The following is an 18225-nucleotide window of genomic DNA, read 5'->3' as shown; positions in this document are numbered from 1 at the left end:
TTGCTCCTTTTACTTGTAATGAACAATAGACTTGAATGTATAAGATGGGAGAGGCTCCAACAGAATGTTTGGTTGTTTAAACATATTCACATAGTTCTATTGCACATCTGTGACACATAAAAACTATGCAGTGTTGGCAAGGTACTCAGCCAGCTTTGCCTACAATTCCTGTACAGTTTTCACACTTCTACATTCTAAAGGTGGAAGATTTTTCATACAGTTCTTACAAATGGCACCTACACTAGCCAAGAGTTGAACTGGATTAGACAGTTAAAAACTCGATTCAAGTTGTGTTTGGCACGGATACATTGTGTTAGGGTAGTAACACTGTGCAAATACCATTTGCCTTTATGTACAAACTCGTGAAGTATAGTCTTTCCCTTACCATTATCTGTTGATGGGGTTTGTACACGGTGTATTAGCAGTGCACTTTACTTAGACAAAAAATTTTAACTTTAAATTTTACATCACCAACATTATTTATTCACTCTAATATGTTTACAAAATACAGGCAATTATATCTATCATTATTTGCTGTCAGTGACTTATTTTAATTTTTTTGACATTCTGCAGGACTCAGTAATTTGATTGGCATAAATTTCAGTAATGGGACTTTCCGTCATGTTCAAGTAACTGCTGATGAACGGTGAATGGGTCCTCCAGCTCATCCTTTTATACCAATGACAGTGCTGCTGCTTTAAGGTAGCAACCATCTCAGCACACAATTCACCGTTGGTCATGGAAAAGATGTAGCTTATCCATTCTTTGTTCGTATAATGATGAATATGTGATAGGAAATTGGAGTGTGATCATATGTCGAAACTGAATGATTAATAGACATTTTATTCCACAGGTCAAGAATCATCTTTAATGAAAACAGCTTTGTATCTGAATTAAAACATTTAAAGTTGACATTCAGTACAGGTGTATGGAGCTGTTGGTAAATACAATACGATCTGCAACAGTCAACATGTCAGTCAATTACCTCTAAGGTAGCAGCATGTATTAATCTCACAGGAAACTGAGTGAAGAAGATGAAGATGGTCACAGATACATTATTAAGTGTGTTTATCAACTACCTCCCAAGACTTTCTTAGTATTTATAATACACAAATAGTTATCCACAAGCTGCAAGTATGCCTGACCCCCCACTAATGTAGCATAGCATATAATAATAAAATAACATGTACAGCTGAATGGAGACATCACAAACATAAACTGCACAAGCAGCTTCCTCATACCAAGAAGCTGGTCATTGTGGAGATATGCTTATAAAATGGCCAGACCATGAATCTACTCAGTTTTCTTCTTTCTGGGACTGTATGCTTGAATACAACTGCAAACTAAAGACTGTAAATAATTGATTCCATCTTGGAAATGCACTGGAACCTGTGCTTGGCACATTGAGTATGAACCATGAAGCAGGGTTTAGCATCTCCTTAAACACTAATGCACAAACCTTAAGGAGAAAAGTAACTTCGCATCATATGTCATTGCTAAGTACAATAGCTTGATGAAACTTGGCCAATATACAGAAAGAACTGCTACGGTATAGCACAAATTGCAACAGAAAGAATATGCAATGAGACATATGGAAATGAGACTTTTATTTAGAGACAATTATTACACTGAAGTCACCACAATTTATGTTTGGCCCCTGGACATTACAAAAAGCAGGACATGGTTCTTAATAGTGTGTGTGATCACCAAAGACAACAATGCATGGTCTGTGATGTGTTCCAAGGCTGGCCACAAGGTTGGTTAGAAGTTCTTGTGGTAGGGCATTCTATTTCTCCACCAGACTGGATGAAAACTGCTGGATCATTATTGGTTCAAATGGACATGCTACAAGACATCTCCCCAGCGCATCACACACATGGTGTAAGAAGATTTGAGTTCGAGGAATGGGCAGCCTAGTCTGTTTACTGAATATCCCCTTTCTCCATGAGTTCTTCCACCAGAACAGTTCAATTTGTTCACACATTTTCATCAATAGAAATAAAGGCAGAGCTGAATGCATCCCTTAAAAGACACACATGTGGATTTAGTACAGAGTGACAGTAACAATGACAGGTGAATGAGCTGTGTTCAAAGATTTAGAGGGAGGTGTGCCCATGTGACATTATGACTGCCCACACCATAACACCTGGACGAGCAAAAAAATGACATTCAAAAATGTTCATTTATGTATTACATCTTCTTACCTCTTGCCATATGAAACTACTTTGGCAAGCTCCTGTTCTACTTCATTCAGCCTGTTATTTTCATAGATGTGTGTTTTCTGTTGAATAACTCAGAGATATTTTTCTGTACCTCTATGAGTTCTTTCCATTTTTCTGGTGTATTATGATTGCCAGTTTGAAATTACTCAATGCTGTAACTTCATATTTGACAGCTTCATTCTATGTGATGTTCACCCACCTACGTTTCCTCTTTCTTGGGGGTTGTTATTTGCTTCAGTTTCTCTGTAAGTTCAGATCATCTTGCGGTATCCACCCTACGGTACATTCAGTAATTTACTTCCTTTTGAATTCTGAGTATCTAGGGTTAGTACAGAAAATATGGATTACTATTATACATTTTCTGTTGGGCTCAAATTTTATCTTGATGTGGACTAAGTGGTGATCTTACTTTAAGAAACCTCTCCTGTGTTTGTATTGAGGAGTTCTTTGATTTTCTGCTATAGATTGCAGTGTGGTCAATCTGTAAATTTTCAGTTATTTTATTAGGGGACTCCCATATCTTCAGTTTCTGCATGGGCTTCTCAAATTGCGTTACCATAATTCTGTTATTAAAATTTTGGCAGAAGTTTATGAGATGTCAGCCATTTTTATTGGCCCAGTTGTGAATGATGCACAATCCTGTGGTTCTCCTGTGTTCCTTTCACTTTCCTAACTACCTGTTAAAGTCACGTAGTACAATCTCGATGGCCAACGGCCTTGCCCCAGTGGTAACACGAGTTACTAACAGATCACCAAAGTTAAGCGCTGTCAAGCTAGGCTAGGACTTGGATGGCTGACCATCTGATCTGCCGATCACTGTTGACAAATTGGTTGCACTCAGCCCTAGTGGAGCAAACTGAGGAGCTATATCACTGAAAAGTAGTTGCCCCTGTCTCATGAATTGACATATGAACGGGAGAGCAGTGTGCTGACCGCAGGCCCCTCCATATCCACACCAGTGATGCCTGTGGGCTGAGGATGACATGGCAGCCAATCGGTACCACTGGGCCTTCATGACCTGTTTGTGTGCAGAAACTAAGAATCTTGATGTGATGTTTGGAAACTTTGTTCATAATATTATGATCTGTTCACTGTATTACCTGCAGTATAAACCAAACAGAGCTGCCATAAACATACATGTTGCATTACTGTAGATTCATTTGTGATTTTTTGAGCTATAAAATCATGCAAACTAGTTTATCATAAGTATTTAGACAACCTCTACACTTTAATGGTCTTACTATACACAGTGCTTTCTCATACTTTAATTATCTCCATATCTTTAACTATGCTTGCAACAAAGTTTCAAAATAACATTCTAGTACATTTCATAAATTTTTAAGATGTATTTGCCTTCAGCAGCAAAAGTATAAGAGTCTAAATTCAGCAGTGGAACAGTCTCAAACTTTTTGTCAGAAGAGCAGAACTCAAATTGGTATTAAACCTGCAGTTTTTACACAACATTCAGGGGAAACTTAGCTTACTGTCAACTCCCTAACCTGCATTTCGAATGACTTGATGGAACCCTAGGAAATAATACAAAAATTATTGTGAAATTCTAGCCTAATATTTCAGTTCACTTTCCAATTGTGATGTTCCATCTGTACAATTCTGATTTGTTAAACCAGCACCAAATCCTGGTTAGTGTCCACCCTCACACATACAATATTTATTCATTTCTATTTAATCATTAGCCCATAAGACAGCTTTCAAGCTACAAAGGCAACTTACATACATATATGTTAACAACATAAGCAAGAGGATAGATTGTCACTCACTGTAAAGATGACACATTAAGTTGTAGACAGACCAATGAAAAGATTTTTAATATTTATCTTTCAGCCAAAGCCTTCTGAAAAGAAAGCACACACATTCATTCACACAAGCAACCACACCTCACACACACGACTGCCATTTCTGGTATCTCAAACCAGAAGGCAACTGTCATATTCAGTGAAAGCAGCAATAGAGAGGGGGCATGGAAGGGGAACGGATAGCATGGTATGGGTGAGTGGAGAGAATTGTGGCGTCTGGCAGAGCATACAGGGTCTAGATTTAGACATGTAGGCTGCCAGATGCAGCGTTGGGAGGCTGTTTGGCAGGAAATGAGGAGGGGGGGGGGGGAGGAGGAGGAGTGGAAGAGGAGAGGGAAAGGGAAATGGGAAAGATGAAAATGTGTGTTGGCAGATGGTGGCACACAAAGAGGGTAATGGGACATGAATAAGGAGGAGGTGATGGGACAGATGGGGTGGAAAATGTTGGATGCATGGTGTGAGAACAGTAGGTCACAATAGGTTGATGATGGGACAATTTCAGGTGTGGAGAACGTGTTTTAAGGATAACTCCCACCTGCACGGCTCACAAAACCTGGTGGTGGAGATGAGGATCCAAATAGCTGGGATATACAGAATGAATAAATATATCGAGGTGTGGTTTTCACCAAGTTATAGTGGACAGTATGGTAAATTTGCTGATGTTTGCACATAATTTTTATTGTTAATAGTCATCAAATTAGAACACTGAAATTGTTTTCTTTTCTATTGGAACCATATACTCTTATCTTTGGTGTTTGAAAAAAGCTTCTAAGAGAACTTCAATGACATAACAAGTATGTGACTTGTAGAAATAGTATAAAGATAATGGCACTGCAAATCACTGTCTATCCACCAAGAGGTGAGGTTCCACAAAGGTCTGCCCTGCCGTACTAAATGAAAGGAAAGCCTAGGAGTATACAATGTGTTAGAACAAGAAAGTGATGCTGCTAGGTAGTAGCCATGGGGGAGGTGTAGGCCCTCAGTTACAGGAAAGTTTAGGGGCAGCGTACCAGGCCACCAGTATCTTCAAGCCAACATGTGATAGAGGACTTAGGGTCTTTATGTAAGGACTTTACAAAAGAGGACCATTTAGCGATAGTGGGTGGGACGGGAAACAGATTGTACAGGGATGAGGCATATGACAGGTGGTGACCTGGACAAGATAGCTTCCCTGACTCATGGCACCAACATACACTTTGTTGAACTGTTCCCGCATCATGATCAGCCACACTTTGATGGAGCTGTGAGGCTTATCAATGTGGGGTTAGGTATGGTTCTGAGGGCAGCCAACTTCGCTCATGTTTCTCTGGTGCCCGTCGAGACTATCAACAGATGGGGTTTCACTAGGCATGGCGTACACCCAAACAGGACTAGGAAGGGAAGATTGGTACAGCTGATTCATGAAAGTATAGGGGATGGATCTCAGGCTACACATACTCAACTACCTGTTGTCATTGGTAGGGAAAGTAAGTCTTTTTTAGGAGCTTCCCCTGCCTAAAGAATACCTTCAGCACTTTAAAAAATACTGAAACGATCACTCACAAGACAGATTTTAACACTCCAAATATCACACATACCAGATGTCACAAATAAAAATAAACAATTGGAAAGAGTAACATGGGGTATTTCACAGACTTAACAATCCTCCATCAAAACCTGCAATCAACAAAAAATAAAATACAACTATTAGATGTTGAGCTCCAGTCCTTGAACTGCACAGTAGTTTTTGTTACTGAGGAAGGAGTCTGTGGATATATTTCTTTTGATGGAAGTGATCTGACGTCTCTTGATGTAAACATGAATTATGAGTGGATGGTAAAGGATTAATGTTGGTCAAGATGTGATGTGAAGCATCAGAGGAGACTGATGGGAGAGAAAATGTAATGGAGAGACAGGTAGCTCTGAATCTGACAGAATTCGAGTGTACTGTGAATTATGATGTGGTGCAGTGCAGTAGCAGCAATTTGCGTAGTGTGTGGGAGGATTTACTGGAGTTATTGGTGGCAATTTTTATAATGTATTGACAGTTTTAAATAATGAAACTTATGGGATATTGGTGGATGTTAATGGAGTGAATTTCTTTACAGACTGTAGTGATTCGGTGGAAATAAGAGAGGTTTCGTTTAAAAGAGATCAAGTAAGTTGTGTGATTAATAGTCGGGAGGTTGCAGCTATTAATATCATTACTCTGGAGGAAGGAAATAGTACATTTGATGCAAAAGAGGACGACAAAACAATGGGTCATCAGGGTGATATAAATCCTACAGACAATTTAGAGATAGAGCAGGAGATTATAGACACTAATAATGAGGAAATTATTGGTTTAGTAGATGACTTTAGTACAAAATGGTACATCAAGGAAGAAAGTGGCAATTCTGTTAATGATTGGAAATGGCATGGAAACGTATTGAAGTCATTACAACCTCACTCATGGGCATGGGAGAAATTTAAAGTACCAAGAGATATAGAAGGAAGAAGAGATGAGGCATATAGGCAGTCATTTTTCCCTCGTTCTGTTTGGGAGTGGAACAGGGAGAGAAGATGCTAGTTGTGGTACGAGGTACCCTCTGCCACACACTGTATGATGGATTGCAGAGTATGTATGTAGATGTAGATGTAGAGATGAAATTTGGGTGAATAAAGTATTTTATGAACGGCTTGATTATGATAATGAGATTGAGGGTTGGTTCAAAGTTATAATGGGTACTATAAATAGAGGAGAAAGGAAGGGATGTTGTAAATGAAGTGTTAAATGAGAAATGTCTCAAGAAGGGAGGAATTAAAAACGTGCAGCCAGTGGGAGTATGGAACTCCAGTATGTCATGGTGATAGAAAATATATCATGCCATAGGTACAAAGTACAACAAACACTTTATTCAACATGGTACATTACATGTGACAATACAGGTCCACACACTGCAGTGTCCAAGATTGCACAGTCATGTCACACAGATTCTGCCTCAAAGCTCTCGCCGCTCAGCAATGCTGTCGTTCCCACAAGTGTAAAGATCGATGTTGATGATGAAACAAAGTGTGCATTTCTTCAGTCTAACAGTGCTGTTTCAGTGATAGTCAAATACCTTGTGTGTAACTGTATGAACCCATTGGTGAATGAGGAAAGAGGCCTCTAATTTCAACAGATTAAGAAGCACAAAAAGTGATATTCAAAAGGTAATCACATGGGAGAGCTAAACGCTATAGGGGCAACTGTGGTAGAATAACATTTTGGGTAAAAATAATGTGGCATGTGTAGAAATATCAGTACATATATAAGTGTCTTTTCATGTGTATTATTTCAGAACTTTTTGGGTTATTTCAGTTTTGTGTAAGAGGTGGTATAGATGAATGTAAGAAGTATGTGATAAAGCATGGAGGTATGTTTCCGTGCAAGGAAGGAGTAAATATTGTTCGGACAAATCTTGGCGTGTGGAGGTCAACAAGCTATAAATATTTTTGTCATTTATGAATATGAGAAAGCGAAATTGTACTGTCATACGATACACAGGAAACTTTTGAGGGGTTATTTAATTAATTATGTTACTTGGATGATTTTCTCATGTAATACATGTAGTTTAATTAAAATTATTGTCTGGACAAATTTTGGGGCATGGGGTTTGTCAGATCCCATTGAAATTTTAATGATTTATAGAAACAGAACATGTTGTTACGTGGAATGTATAACCAACGTTTTGGGGTACATTAAGTTGCATTAATCCTCTAATACATATTATTTTGGAAGGGTCTTGAATATGTTTAAGAGATTAAATTCTAGAGTTAAATGATATTATTGTGCAAATATGATTGAATATAGATGAATTTATAATTTAGTTATCTGCTGAGTTAACAAGAAACCTAAACAGGAGAGTTGTTTCAGACTTTTAAAAGTTCCTGATTAGATGCAGTAATAATTGTGAGAATTGATAAAATGTTAGTTGACTTATGGTGTTGAACAACTTTCCTCACATTTTCTGGTGGGGCCATAGACAGAGTGTTTGAAATGTCGAACAGAATTCATAGCATTTTTCCAAAGCTATATCTCACTTTTTTCTTTGCAATGCTGTTTGTGAATGTATAATTTCTATTGACAGGAGCATTCAGTGCCTGATCCGTGGAGTTTCAGAAAACCGTATGATAATAGGTAACTACACTATTGTCATATTTAGACAGCTATCATCATTCTGTACTGATGGTGGATGAAGACTGACGCATCTTTCACTGCAGTACCTCACCAATGGAGTCATGAGTTTTTGAAGAGGTGGTCGTAGGCCTACTGCAAACGGTCTAAATTTCGACAGCAGAACGGATCTTGTTCTGTATGAAACATAGTGATACTGAAGCAAATCGATGAAATGGTCAAAGCAAAAGAAGAGCTATCAAATGAACGCAATGGTGTTAAAACTTTTGTTAAAATACAAGTTGACTGGAAGATTTCGTTATAATTTGTATTTTATGTGCTTATTTAGACATTAACTATATATGCCATCTTTTATAATTTCTGCTAGATTAAGAGTAAATTACTGCTGACAATATAAGTTTTGACATATCCTAGGAGGTACATGCTGCGTCAGCCACCTCCGCAAAAATACTTACGCTATTCTTCTAACATGTAGGCCTAAGAGCTGTTCGCATTTTCTTTCTTATCTTATATAAGTTACATCAAATATTGGTGTGACTAAATTCGCCAAGTTAACAAGGTAATGTGTCACAATAAGTGGAGGTGTGTAGTGTTACACGTATGTAGGAGAGTTATTTGGACACATAGAGTTGATATGAGGTAAGATCAAATTGTTTATGTGGCTGAATGCTAAGCAGCAGGTGCAGAGCACAGATCGCGGCCTGGCTGGAAGATCAAAAGCGACCGGTACAGGTCTGCCCAGCTACAAAGGTGATGCACCAGAAACGGTAGAATACAAGACAATCCGAAATATGGCTACTTACAGCTCTTAGGCATTCAGTAACAAATCACAGTTCCATAATAAAGCAAATCTGAATATATCTGCCACCTTACAAAATTTGGGGCAAATAGTGAAATACCATACCACAAAAAGGTGGGAATTTAAGGAGATGGGACCTGGATAAACTGACTAAGCCAGAGGTTGTACAGTGTTTCAGGGAGAGCATAAGAGAACAATTTACAGGAATGGGGGAAAGAAATACAGTAGAAGAAGATTGGGTTGCTCTGAGGGATGAAGTAGTGTAGGCAGCAGAGGATCAAGTAGGTAAAAAGACGAGGGCTAGTAGAAATCCTTGGGTAACAGAAGAAGTATTGAATTTACTTGATGAAAGGAGAAAATATAAATTGCAGTAAATGAAGCAGGCGAAAAGGAATACAAACATCTCAAAAATGAGATCGACAGGAAGTGCAGAATGGCTAAGCAGGGATGGCTAGAGGACAAATGTAAGGATATAGAGGCTTATCTCACTAGGGGTAAGATAGATACTGCCTACAGGAAAACTGAACAGACCTTTGGAGAAAAGAGAATCACTTGTATGAATATCAAGAGCTCAGATGGAAACCCAGTTCTAAGCAAAGAAGGGAAAGCAGAAAGGTGGAAGGAGTATATAAAGGGTCTATACAAGGGCGATGTACGTGAGGACAATATCATGGAAATGGAAGAGAATGTAGATGAAGATGAAATGGGAGATACGATACTGCGTGAAGAGTTTGACAGAGCACTGAAAGACCTGAGTCGAAACAAGGCCCCAGGAGTAGACAACATTCCATTAGAACTACTGACAGCCTTGGGAGAGCCAGTCCTGACAAAACTCAACCATGTGGTGAGCAAGATGTATGAGACAGGCGAAATACCCTCAGACTTCAAGAAGAATATAATAATTCCAATCCCAAAGAAAGCAGGTATTGACAGATGTGAAAAATTACCGAACCATCAGTTTAATAAGTCACAGCTGCAAAATACTAACTCGAATTACACTCCTGGAAATTGAAATAAGAACACCGTGAATTCATTGTCCCAAGAAGGGGAAACTTTATTGACACATTCCTGGGGTCAGATACATCACATGATCACACTGACAGAACCACAGGCACATAGACACAGGCAACAGAGCATGCACAATGTCGGCACTAGTACAGTGTATATCCACCTTTCGCAGCAATGCAGGCTGCTATTCTCCCATGGAGACGATCGTAGAGATGCTGGATGTAGTCCTGTGGAACGGCTTGCCATGCCATTTCCACCTGGCGCCTCAGTTGGACCAGCGTTCGTGCTGGACATGCAGACCGCGTGAGACGACGCTTCATCCAGTCCCAAACATGCTCAATGGGGGACAGATCCGGAGATCTTGCTGGCCAGGGTAGTTGACTTACACCTTCTAGAGCACGTTGGGTGGCACGGGATACATGCGGACGTGCATTGTCCTGTTGGAACAGCAAGTTCCCTTGCCGGTCTAGGAATGGTAGAACGATGGGTTCGATGACGGTTTGGATGTACCGTGCACTATTCAGTGTCCCCTCGACGATCACCAGTGGTGTACGGCCAGTGTAGGAGATCGCTCCCCACACCATGATGCCGGGTGTTGGCCCTGTGTGCCTCGGTCGTATGCAGTCCTGATTGTGGCGCTCACCTGCACGGCGCCAAACATGCATACGACCATCATTGGCACCAAGGCAGAAGCGACTCTCATCGCTGAAGACGACACGTCTCCATTCGTCCCTCCATTCATGCCTGTCGCGACACCACTGGAGGCGGGCTGCACGATGTTGGGGCGTGAGCGGAAGACGGCCTAACGGTGTGCGGGACCGTAGCCCAGCTTCATGGAGACGGTTGCGAATGGTCCTCGCCGATACCCCAGGAGCAACAGTGTCCCTAATTTGCTGGGAAGTGGCGGTGCGGTCCCCTACGGCACTGCGTAGGATCCTACGGTCTTGGCGTGCATCCGTGCGTCGCTGCGGTCCGGTCCCATGTCGACGGGCACGTGCGCCTTCCGCCGACCACTGGCGACAACATCGATGTACTGTGGAGACCTCACGCCCCACGTGTTGAGCAATTCGGCGGTACGTCCATCCGGCCTCCTGCATGCCCACTATACGCCCTCGCTCAAAGTCCGTCTACTGCACATACGGTTCACGTCCACGCTGTCGCGGCATGCTACCAGTGTTAAAGACTGCGATGGAGCTCCGTATGCCACGGCAAACTGGCTGACACTGACGGCGGCAGTGCACAAATGCTGCGCAGCTAGCGCCATTCGACGGCCAACACCGCGGTTCCTGGTGTGTCCGCTGTGTCGTGCGTGTGATCATTGCTTGTACAGCCCTCTCGCAGTGTCCGGAGCAAGTATGGTGGGTCTGACACACCGGTGTCAATGTGTTCTTTTTTCCATTTCCAGGAGTGTATTTACAGACGAATGGAAAAACTGGTAGAAGCCGACCTCGGGGACGACCATTATGGATTCCATAGAAATATTGGAACACGTGAGGCAATACTGACCTTACAACTTATCTTCGAAGAAAGATTAAGGAAAGGCAAACCTACGTTTCTAGCATTTGTAGACTTAGAGAAAGCTTTTGACAATGTTGACTGGAATAATCTCTTTCAAATTTTAAAGGTGGCAAAGGTGGTAAAATACAGGGAACGAAAAGCTATCTACAATTTGTACAGAAACCAGAAGGCTGTAGTGATTTCCCTAAATCGCTCCAGGCAAATGCCGGGATGGTTCCTCTGAAAGGGCACAGCAGACTTCCTTCCCAATCCTTCCCTAATCCGATGAGACTGATGACCATGCTGTCTGGTCTCCTTCCCCAAACCAACTAACCAACGAGATGGCAGTTATAAGAGTCGAGGGGCATGAAAGGGAAGCAATGGCTAGGAAGGGAGTGAGACAGGGTTGTAGACTCTCCCCGATGTTATTCAATCTGTATATTGAGCAAGCAGTAAAGGAAACAAAAGAAAAATTCGGAGTAGGTATTAAAATCCATGGAGAAGAAATAAAAAATTTGAAGTTCGCTGATGACATTGTAATTCTGTCAGAGACAGCAAAGGACTTGGAAGAACAGTTGAACAGAATGGACAGTGTCTTGAAAGGAGGATATAAGATGAACATCAACAAAAGCAAAATGAGGATAATGGAATGTAATCGAATTAAGTTGGGTGATGTTGAGGGAATAAGATTAGGAAATGAGACACTTAAAGTAGTAAAAGAGTTTTGCTATTTGGGGAGCAAAATAACTGATGATGGTCGAAGTAGAGAAGATATAAAATGTAGACTGGCAATGAGAAGGAAAGCGTTTCTGAAGAAGAGAAATTTGTTAACATTGAGTATAGATTTAAGTGTCATGAAGTCGTTTCTGAAAGTATTTGTATGGAGTGTAGCCATGTATGGAAGTGAAACATGGACAATAAATAATTTGGACAAGAAGAGAATAGAAGCTTTCAAAATGTGGTGCTACAGAAGAATGCTGAAGATTACATGGGTAGATCACATAACTAATGAGGAGGTATTGAATAGAATTGAGGAGAAGAGGAGTTTGTGGCACAACTTGACAAGAAGAAGGGACCAGTTAGTAGGACATGTTCTGAGGCATCAACGGATCACAAATTTAGCATTGGAAGGCAGCGTGGAGTGTAAAAGTCGTAGAGGGAGACCAAGAGATGAATACACTAAGCAGATTCAGAAGGATGTAGGTTGCTGTAAGTACTGGGAGATGAAGAAGCTTGCACAGGATAGGGTAGCATGGAGAGCTGCATCAAACCACCCTCAGGACTGAAGACCACAACAACAACAACAGTGAAATAATCAAATTTTCAATATCTTAAGAATTACAAAAGTTAATAATTTACAGGGCCTGAATGTCTTCACAATAAATCTTGAAATTTGCAACTTTCCAACGGGTCACACAATTTCTACATAAGGGGATACGGTAAGTGAAATTTGTTGAAATTTGACATTTTCCGTTTTCTATTCCATAATGTACTTTGGACTTTCCTGAACATTTTGGTATATAATACATTAAAATAAGACAATTGTGAGACCTTCAAATAATATTTTGAATGTTGACGTGTGGCATAAATTTCGCGGCTACGTATATACTGCCACATTTGAGCAGTCATATCTTAGGAACTACACAGTGCAAAACACTGTGCATTGCTTTCTTTTGTGCCTACTGCTACGTCTCAGAAGTTGGCATTACGAATAAACAAATCAATTCTTTGTTTCTGATACTAGTTTTCGTTGAAAGTAGTGTGATTATCAGCTATTTTTGTAGTAAGCTAACTTCTATGGCCTTTTATACATGAATTACATGACTAAGCGTAAAAGTAACTTCAAGAAACGCAAATTTGCGGGTAACAGATACGTGAGAACTGTATTTTCTTCTGAAGTACTTGAAAACATGTGTGCTATCAGTGAAGGGAACCACGATAATGTTTCTGAAGTGACGGCGCCGCCTAGTGCATCGAAAAAGAAAGTAACTTAAGAAACCCGGTGACAGTGGTAATAGTTTTGATGTTATGGACGATGTCATTATTGATCCGCAAATCCTTACACAAGTTCTTCCTGAAACTGTCCCTTGCTGTCTTTGTGGTGGTGAAGTTAAACTTTATGAGGATATTGGAACTAGAATAGGTGTTGTGTCTAAATTAATAATTAAATGTCAGAAGTGCAAAAACGAAAAAGCATTTCATATTTCATGAAAGTGTTCAGGTAATGAATTGTATGAAACTAATGGGAGACTGTTCTATGGCCTTAGATGCATTAGTAAGGGTGTAAGGGCTGGTAGTGTTCTCTGCACTGTGTTGAATTTGCCAAAACCACCTTCTAGGTATACGAAATATGTAACAGCAATTGGGGACTCTATAAATTCTGTGGCTGAAAATTCAGTGGTTGCTGCTACATCAGAAGCTGTTGAACAGAATGAGAGTGACACAGACATCAGCATTGCTGTGGATGGATCCTGGCAAAAGCGTGGGTTTAGTTCTAAAAATTATTTTACATCTGCGATAAGTATTGACACTGAAAAAGTTTTGGATTTTGAAGTACTCAGTAAGTACTGCCTAGGTTGTACACTGAACCAGAAGAACAGACTACTTCATAAGCAGCAGTGTATAAAAATTTATGATGGCACAAGTGGAAGAGTGAAGGTAAAAGGACTAGTTAGCATTTTCCAGCGTTTGCAGAAGGAGAGAGGTGCCAGATATGTGAATTACTTAGGTGATGGAGACAGCAAGGCTTTCATTGCAGTACAAAACAGTAAGCCATACGATGTTCCTAAACAAAAACTTGAGTGTGTAGGACATGTCAAGAAAACGATGGGGACAATAAAATCTGCTGGAAGGCTAATGGACAAAGTATTGATTAATTACAGGAATGTTAGGGGAAGGCCATTACAGATAACTATGACAATTTAGAGAAGATGAAAAGAGCAGTGTGGAGCACTTTCTTTCATAGAATATCAACCGGTGAAGAGCCATGTCATGCTTTGTGTCCACCTCCACCAAACACTTGGTGTAAATATAGGCAAGATGAATTTTGTGGCACCCTGCATGAATTTACACATCAACATTCTCTTCCTTTGGCAGTGATGGAGGCAGTCAACCTATTTACAGAGATTTGGCAAATCCTAAGCTACTAAAGTAGCGTTTATGTGGGAAGACCCAGAATATGAATGAGTCCTTCAATAATGTTGTGTGGTGCCATGTGCCTAAAAATGTATTTGTTGGCCTTATGAATCAAAAGTTAGCAGTGTCTGATGATGTAATATCTTTTAATGGTGGGAGCTATGAAAGAGTTAAGGTTCTGGAGAGGTCAGGAGTAAGATTTGGACAGAACACAGCTAAAGGACTGTGGGAACTGGATGCGCTTCGTGTATGTGAAGCAGAGCTGCAAAGTAAATGACAGAAGAAGCAAGAAAGAAAAGGAGAAGGCAAGCACTGTGCTGTTGTGACACAGAAGAAGACACAGATTATGGGCTAGAGCAATTCTAGTGCAGAAAAGATGCAGAAATGTAAGTCTTTATAAGCGTTTGTAATTAAAAAAAAATTTAAACCTCAATATCTCGGAACTAAATTTTATGCAATAAATGACCCGCTTTCTAAAAAAGTACTGATGGCAGAGACATGAAATTTTCATGGCATGCGAAGTGTGAGATTCAACACATATGGAACTAGAATAATTAAAATATCCTGAGTTGTTTTGTTTTTATGTTCAGTTATTTACAAAATTCTGTCAAAAATTGAGTGTTTGAAAAAAGAAAAGATAACATTTCCCACAATTTAATTTTAGTAATACAAGGTGCATTCAAGTTCTAAGGCCTCAGATTTTTTTTCTCCGGAGTGAAAAGAGATAGAAACATGCGCATTGTTTTAAAATGAGGCCGCGTTCATTGTCAATACGTCCCAGAGATGGCAGCACCGTACGGCAGATGGAATTTCACCGTCAGCGGCGAGAATGAGAACTGTTTTAAATACTTAAAATGACGACGTTTTCCTTACTTGAACAGCATGCAATCATTCGTTTTCTGAATTTGCGTGGTGTGAAAACAATTGAAATTCATCGACAGTTGAAGGAGACATGTGGTGATGGAGTTATGGATGTGTCGATAGTGCGTTCATGGGTGCGACAGTTTAATGAAGGCAGAACATCGTGTGACAACAAACTGAAACAACCTTGGCCTTGCACAAGCCGGTCTGACAACATGATCGAGAAAGTGGAGAGAAACTTCCTGGCAGATTAAAACTGTGTGCACCGACCGAGACTCGAACTCGGGACCTTTGCCTTTCGCGGGCAAGTGCTCTGCCATCTGAGCTACCAAAGCACGACTTACGCCCGGCCCTCACAGCCTTACTTCTGCCAGTATCTCGTCTCCTACCTTCCAAACTTTCCAGAAGCTCTCCTGCGAACCTTGCAGAACTAGCACTCCTGAAAGAAAGGATATTGCGAAGACATGGCTTAGCCATAGCCTGGGGGATGTTTCCAGAACGAGATTTTCACTCTGCAGCGTAGTGTGCGCTGATATGAAACTTCCTGGCAGATTAAAACTGTGTGCGCCGACCGAGACTCGAACTCAGGACCTTTGCCTTTCGCGGGCAAGTGCTCTACCATCTGAGCTACTGAAGCACGACTCACGCCCGGCCCTGACAGCCTTACTTCTGAAGTTTGGAAGGTACTGGCAGAAGTAAGGCTGTGAGGGCCGGGCGTGAGTCGTGCTTCGGTAGCTCAGATGGTAGAGCACTTGCCCGCGAAAGGTCCCGAGTTCGAGTCTCGGTCGGTGCACACAGTTTTAATCTGCCAGGAAGTTTCATATCAGCGCACACTCCGCTGCAGAGTGAAAATCTCATTCTGGAAAGAGGAGAGAATTGTTTTGGGGGATCGCCAAATGACTGTTGAACAGACCACCTCCAGAGTTGGCATTTCTGTGGGATCTGTGCACACAATCCTGCATGACGACCTGAAAATGGGAAAAGTGTCATCCAGGTGGGTGCCACGAATGCTGACGGACGACCACATGGCTGCCCGTGTGGCATGTTGCCAAGCAATGTTGACGCGCAACGACAGCACGAATGGGACTTTCTTTTCGTCGGTTGTGACAATGGATGAGACGTGGATGCCATTTTTCAATCCAGAAACAAAGCGCCAGTCAGCTCAATGAAAGCACACAGATTCACTGCCACTAAAAAAATTTCGGGTAACCGCCAGTGCTGATAAAATGATGGTGTCCATGTTCTGGGACAGCGAGGGCGTAATCCTTACCCATTGCGTTCAAAAGGGCACTACGGTAACAGGTGCATCCTACGAAAATGTTTTGAAGAACAAATTCCTCCCTCAACTGCAACAAAAACGTCCGGGAAGGGCTGCGCGTGTGCTGTTTCACCAAGACAACGCACCTGCACATCGAGCTAACGTTACGCAACAGTTTCTTCGTGATAACAACTTTGAAGTGATTCCTCATGCTCCCTACTCACCTGACCTGGCTCCTAGTGACTTTTGGCTTTTTCCAACAATGAAAGACACTCTCTGTGGCCGCACATTCACCAGCCGTGCTGCTATTGCCTCAGCGATTTTCCAGTGGTCAAAACAGACTCCTAAAGAAGCCTTCGCCGCTGCCATGGAATCATGGCGTCAGCGTTGTGAAAAATGTGTACGTCTGCAGGGTGATTACGTCGAGAAGTAACGCCAGTTTCATCGATTTCGGGTGAGTAGTTAATTAGAAAAAAAGTCGGAGGCCTTAGAACTTGAATGCACCTCATAATTCTAGTTCAGTGTATCTAGAAAGGTGCATTTAATAATTACGGAAAATTGTAAGTTAGTGTCTTAAAAAGTTTCCTAGATAATGAGTCACGGAATTCGATAATTTAACATTGGCGGCAGAGGACATACAATGTCCCCATAGAACGTCTCCCGTCATAGTACAGCACTACTGCTCTCATCACTCAAAGCTACTTATCTGTATGTGTTATATTTATTGATTTATTACGTTTTTATGTCTTTTCATTATGTGAATGTATGCCAGAACATAATATTCTCAACAATAACACAGCAAATGAATGTAGCATGAATGCCTAAAATCTTGTCATACTTCTGTAATTATTTAATGAATATTTTACTAGATTTGCCAGTAACTTTATTTAAATATGATTACTATGCTAATTTAAGAAGTGGCCTGTCACATGTGTTAGCTGACACTACAGCTGGAAAGAGTGCCAAACATGCTTCTGTCAATCACACCTACCATTAAGTAATAGTTTAAATACAATTTAATAGCATTTGTCTGCCTTTTAAAGTGAGAGCACATGCACAAGAATGCTGGATAATTTATATATGAACAAAATATTATATTGTATGTACTGTAAGTGGTGGAGTGGGACCAACTGTTTACAACATTCTTTTTATTAAATATTGTTATAATATATATCATTTTACTCTAAGAAGAATACTGGTGTTAGGACCTGTGCAACCCAGTTCCTTACTATGTGTTAACAAGTGCCTTGCAACATGTAGACACCACTAACCTAGTTGCGACTATTTTCTGCATTGTAGTGTACTGTATGGAGGAAAATTTGGTTCTGTCGGCTCACAAACCATCGATAATGTATAAACTATAGAGTGCTGCCTACAGCCATATGTTACATTACTTCAGTAATAGCGTCACACAGCAGGTATCATCAGAAATGGCAGTAGATGGTGCAGGTATTTTTGTTGTAAGCACTATATTGAAAGACTGAAGGATGATGTCA

The 18225-nt window shown here is 40.8% G+C and overlaps 1 protein-coding gene across 1 annotated transcript in view; it reads right to left on the bottom strand.

Annotated features, from left to right (window-relative positions):
• Positions 1-18225, bottom strand: part of LOC126183408 (calcium-dependent secretion activator-like) — a 1473721-nt gene that overhangs the window by 3826 nt on the left and 1451670 nt on the right. The window lies entirely within an intron of this gene.

This window comes from Schistocerca cancellata, chromosome 4, assembly GCF_023864275.1.
Source record: "Schistocerca cancellata isolate TAMUIC-IGC-003103 chromosome 4, iqSchCanc2.1, whole genome shotgun sequence".
Lineage (NCBI taxonomy): Eukaryota > Metazoa > Arthropoda > Insecta > Orthoptera > Acrididae > Schistocerca > Schistocerca cancellata.
The sequence above is the reverse complement of the archived record's forward strand: the minus strand, read 5'-3'. Positions and strand labels throughout refer to the sequence as shown.